This window comes from Callorhinus ursinus, unplaced genomic scaffold, assembly GCF_003265705.2.
Source record: "Callorhinus ursinus isolate GAN/ISIS: 27379988/994484 unplaced genomic scaffold, GSC_fseal_2.0 scaffold77, whole genome shotgun sequence".
NCBI lineage: Eukaryota > Metazoa > Chordata > Mammalia > Carnivora > Otariidae > Callorhinus > Callorhinus ursinus.
This window is the reverse complement of record NW_027397139.1, coordinates 821,712-827,711: the sequence shown is the minus strand read 5'-3', so window position 1 is coordinate 827,711 and position 6,000 is coordinate 821,712.

Below are 6,000 nucleotides of genomic sequence, written 5' to 3'. Positions count from 1 at the left end.
GTGGTGGGTGAGCAGGCGGGGGCCGGACACGCTTCATTTTCCAATTTCTGGAAATAAAAGCTGTGGGGCCCTCTATTGTTGAGTGGAAAAAAGCCGTTGCAAAACACGATGTGAAGAAACATCAGTGCCTAGGTGCATCGCCGCTGCCCAGCGCGGGAGATAGAAGATTCCAGGGAAGACTTGGGGGCCGGGGAACAAAGGGCCCTTTTTCCTCTCGCCCTGGAAAGGCTCTGTGGAGCTCGCTCGCGTGTGGTGGTTTTAGAATCAGAAAAGCCAGCGAAGGTGTTTTGCAAGACAGAAAGCAGTTCAGAGATCTGTTGGGACAAGGAAACAGAAAAGCTTAGAATTTGTTGGTTTGTTTTTGGAGGACGTTTTCCAGCATTCCAAGACACCTGTCCCTCCACTGGCAAAAATCTGGGCCAGGAATGCCAGTGACCTGGGCACCGGGCCTGGCCCTGCGGGGAGCAGATGGAGATGCCACGTGCAGAAGATGTGTCCAGGATTTGCCCCTGCCCCCATCCCCACTGGCATGCTCCGGCAAGCAGCAATTCCCCCCTACCCAAGGTCTCTGAATGTGCCTGAATTTACCGTTGGAATCCACCTGCAGCCACTCAGGTTCCCGGCCCAGCTGTGGCCCCTGGCTCTGCCCTCAACCTGGAGGGTGCCCGCGCTGGGGGTTGGCCTGGGAACAAAGGTAGAGCCGGATGGTGGAATTTCGGGCCATGTCTCTGCTCAAGACCCTCCCGTGGCTGTCATCAATCTCAGCGGCAAAGCCCCCAGGTCCTGCTGCATCTCCCCACATGCCTCCTCACTGTTCATACCCCAGGACCTTTGCATGTGCTGTTCCCGCAGCTTGGCACTCTCTCCCTCATACCCACGTGGCTTCCTCAGATATCGCTCTTTTGAGTCATTGTCTTTCCAACTGCCCCCACCAGCACTCCCCAGCCCCTCTCCTGCTTTATTTCTCTCCGCAACAATTACTGCCATTTAACTAGACCATGTGTTCGACTTATTGGCATCATTCGCTCTTGCCTTTCTCTCACCAGAAAGTCAGCCCCATGAGGGATCTGGCTCTGCTTTGTTTCCTGCTGAGCCCCAGCACCCTAAACAGTGCCGGACACACAAGAGGGCCTCAATAAACACACCTTGAATGAATGAATGAATGAATGAATGAATGAGCAAATGAATGAATGGTACTGTCTTAGTACTGTCTTGCAAGTACTAAGCACAGCTGGAAAATTCTCCTGTTTCTTGGCTTGTCATTGCCTTTCCCCCTAGACTGGGAGCCCTGTGGGACAGCGCCTGGGTACTCCTGTAGGAATTGGCGCCCAGTCGCTGCTCCTGAGCAGGTGTTGGATAAATTACAGCATTTGTGAGTCAAGCCAGACAGAAATTTGGAATCCTGGGAAATGATTAATGAAGACTTCAGGGGAACCTTGGGGCAGGAGTGGCCCTCACCCACCGTCTTCCTTGCTCCCCACCCTGACTGCCTCGCCCCTGGCTGTCTCCAAGTGGCCTACAGGTGAGATGTTCCTGACCCTGGGTGACACAGGGCAGGCCACATGGGGATGGAGCCTGATGGCAGGCGCAGACAGGCAAGGAATGCCTCGCCAACAGGAATGAATAAACAGGCTCCTTGGATGTCAGAGGTTGGGGGGGGGATGCTTTGAACCTCATGCTTGGCTGAGGATGTTTGGACAAGGCAGGAGGCCAGGGGGTGTCATCAGGGCTAAAATTAGCCTCTGATTCCCGCTCAGTCCCTCCCTCTGGGGCCGGGAGAGAGGCCAGGACAGGCCATCACTTAAGGGGGCTAACTTTGTGCCAGGCCAAGCTCCTTGAATATATGAATGCATTTAATCCTCTCAACGGCCCTGAGAGTTGGGCGCTATTATTAGTAGTAGTAGTATTATCCCCATATTACAGGCGAGGAGACTGAGGCATAGCGCGAACACTTGGTTCAAAGTCATGCAACTCGCAAGGGGCAGAGCTGGGATTCATACCCGGGAATCGGGGACTGTGCCCTCACCATCGGGGCTGTGCAAAGGTCAAGGAGGTAACAGACCTCACACAGTGGGTACTCGGGGGAGGCAGCATGGGGCCCCTCCTTTCCTTTCCCCCAGGGACCTCTGGACTTCCTCCAGAGTCACAATTTCAGCATCCAAATTAAAATACGACCATTGCAGTTGGCAGCTAGATGTGGCCTCAACCTCTCCCATCCTACCTGGGCCCCCCTGGAGCCCCAAGTCCAGTGTCTAAGTGGGGGGACACACCTGACGGGAGCCCCCCAGCATTTCCGGGGGGCAGGGTCCCTCTGACTGGCCAATGTTGATCAGCATCCGGGTACTCACCCATAATGCAGGAAGGACAACTGAGGCCCACTTCCCATCCCGGGGGACTAGAAAATGCTGCCAGATAGCATCCAGCTGAATCTGAACTTCAGATAAACAGTGGATCAGGTTTTAGCGTAAGTGTGTCCCACAAATTGGATGGGACATATGCTAACATACCCTAAAATGTGGTTTACCTGAAGTCCAAACTTAACTGGCCATCTGTATTTTTGTTTGCTTCATGTGACAACCTTCGCTGGTGGGGGGGGGGCGTCCAGGGAGGGGGAGGGCAGGCAGGTGATGAAGAGGTTGACTAAGCCACAGAAGGTGCTCAGATGGCCCTTCAGCAAGGTGACTCCTGATGAGTTTCCCAGGGGCTGGAGTGGAGGGCGGGAGGAAGCGAGATGGGGAGGGGGCCCAGGGGACCTCTCTGCCCCCACACCACCCCCTCCAGGTCTTGCCTGCCCTGGCTCATTATTCATTTTTAATGGTGGTCACTGGGGCAGAGTGTGGGCAGGGAAGGCCTGGCACTGAGGCCCCTGTAGCAGGTGGCCTCACTAATGGGGGCTAGAGAGGGAGTGGGGGTGAGGAGGGGGTGTCCTGGCCCACCAGGGGGCCAGCCTGGGGCGAGAGGCAGACCTCCACCCCCACCCTGCCATTTCCTTTCCGGTGGAGACGGGAGACCAGGGCTGCGCATCTCTGCAGCCCCACCCCATGCCAGGCAGTCTCCTCCTGGGTCAGGGGTGGAGGGTTGCTCTGGCTCTCCCAGCTTCCTCCCACCCTCTGGCTCCCCACGTGCCAGCCTCAGCTGAACCTGTTACCCATGGGAGTTTACTGAATCCTCCTTGGACATCGGGCCAGGTGATTCCTCTGGGCCCCTCTCTCCCCGTTCAACCACATTACGGTCCTAGTCTGCATCGGTCCTGGTCAGCCTGACTTGTAACTGCCTGCTCGCATGTCTCTCTCCCCCACTGGACTGTGAGCCTCAGGAGGGTCCAGATCCCCTGGACTGGATCTGCCTGGATCGCTACTGTGTCCCCAGTGCCCGGGGCCCCGGGACACTGCAGGCAGAAGTGATCTGGAGTCACTCACAAGGCCCTGGTTCTGCCCTCGTTTGCTGTACAACCCTGCGCAAGTAGCTGTCCCTCCCTGAGCCTTGGTTTCTCCAACGGTAAAATGGGGTACTAGCACCACCTCCTTCCTAGCCTGGATTGCAAAGAAATCATTTCGTATTAAAGATATTGGAGGGGCGCCTGCGTGGCTCAGTCGGTTAAGCATCTGCCTTCAGCTCAGGTCATGATCCCCGGGTGTTCTCTCTCAAGTAAATAAATAAAATCTTAAAAAAAAAAACACGTGATATTGGAACCATGCTTGGCTCCTACCATGAGATACTGCTATACACCTACTGGAAAGGCCGAAATCTGGAGCTCCAGACAACACAGATGCTGGTGAAGATGTGGAGCTCTCTCATTCACTGCTGGTAGGGATGCAAAATAGTCCAGCCCACTCTGGAAGGCATTTTTGGAGGTTTCTTACAAAAGTAAACATACTCTTCCCATACGATCCAGCAACTGCACCCCTTGGTATTTACCCAAAGGAGTTGAAAACTTATGTCCACACAAAAACCTGCACAGGAATGTTTATGGCAGCTTTTGTTCCTAATTGTCAAAACTTGGAAGCAACCCAGACATCCTTCAGCGGGTGATGGATAAACTGTGGGACATCCAGACAATGGAATGTTATTCAGCGCTAAAAAGAAATGAGCCATCCAGCCACAGAAAGACTCAAAGGAATCTTAAATGCATATGATCAAGTGAAAGAAGCCAGTCTGAAAAAGGCTATACACACCGTAGGATTGCAACTCTGTGACATTCTGGAAAAGCAAAACTGGAGACAGTCAAAGGATCGGTGGCTCCCGGGGTGGTGGTGGGTGGGGACGGATGAATGGGCAGAGCCCAGAGTTTTAGGGCAGGGAGACTACTCTCATCTGGTAGAGGTGGGTACCGGCCATGCTACATCTGTCCAAACCCACAGAAAGTACAGCACCAGCAAGGGAGGGCCCTAATGTCAGCTCTGGATGTTAGTTTCTAACAATGTATCGATAGGCGGTCACCGATTGTAACAAATGTACTGCAGTGATGGGAGCTATTAATGAAAGGGGACACTGTGTGGGGGGCTAAGTTGGTGTATAGGAACTCCGGACTCTGCTCAATTACTCTATACACCTGAAACTGCCCTAAAAAACACAGGTCGTTAATTAAAAAAAAAAAAAAATTCAGGAAGCGTGTGGGTATATTCACCCACATGCAAAATGGCTTTTAGAACAGACCCTTCTTCATCGCTGAGCTCTTGCTACTAGCAAAAAACCTGGGAAGAGAGAAAGGTGCTTTAATGGGGATGACAGTACAGCCACAGGATGGAATATTATGCGGCCGTTAAAAGCAAGAGATGGGTTTTTACTGTGCAGGAAGAAATCCAAGATGTGTTGTTGTCGGGAAACCAGACTCAGGTCTGTGAAACAGCAGGGACAGTGTGATAGACTTTCTGTAGGAGGAAAAGAAAATATACAGACGTGCTTGCTTCGGCATGGAACATTGCTGAAAGGAGAAACAAGAAACCGGGCTGGCGGCCTCTGGGGAGGGCGGCAGGGTGGGGGGTGGCTGGGGAGAGAGGTGTTTTTTTCTGAACACCCTCTGGCATGTTGTAAATTCTGTGGTCTGAGTCGGTTTCACCTATTGAAAAAAAAAAAGAAACTGTAAAATAGATTTTAAGTAATTTTGCTGTGGGGGAAAAAATGGCAAAGCGAAAGCATGTAGATGGGTTTTTCAGAAAGGAGGGAGAATTTCAGGCCAGGCCGTGGGTCTGCCTGCAGCCCCTCCAACTGGGCTGAGAGCCCTCCCGCCTGTCCAGTCCCCAGAGCATTGCCCTGGCCCTGGCTCACACCTTTCCTGCTCTGGTTCAGGGACCGCTCAGAGCCCAGCGGGGCTCCTGGAGGTGAGTCGGGGGCTGGGTTGGGCCGAGGCCGACCACCCAGTCTTCCGTGAAGCCCCCAGGCGGCTTGGCTGGCTCTGAGGAAGGATATGGGGCTGGGGGCCAATCCAGGCCTCTCTCTGCTCCTAATCCAAAAAGGACCAGAGTAAAAGGGTGAGGGGTAACTGCAGGGGAACTACCAGAGGTCCTGGCGGGGGTGACTGTTCTGTGCCTGTTTCCCCACCAGCAAATCACTCTCCGGCTGTGGACGCTGGAGCTGACTTGTATCCACAGAACTGGGGGCTCCGCTGGGTTCTGAGCCCTGGATGTCAAGCCAGACCGGGGGTTGGGGGGCAAAGCTCCGCCCCCCCTCCCACTTCCAGAACCCTGAAGTGATGACTAATCTGGCTTCAGGCTTTGAGGTGGTGACTCTGGGCTGAGGCTCCCCACCAGAACCCAGTCAGAAGACCCCCATCTGCCCCTCTGTAGGGAGGACCCTGTGGGCACAGATGTCTGGTGCCCCAAGGCACTCGGGGCTCAGGCCCCCTTCCAGAGCAGCCCTTTTGGGCGTGTTCAAGTGGGCTGGTGCTGCTCTGGGGGTCTTTGCCAGGACAAGGGAAAGGTTTTCACTCAGAAGTGAAAACTGGAAGCATTGCAGGGAAAGCAGGATGGATTTCATGGTCCCCCAGCAGTCAGCACCCCC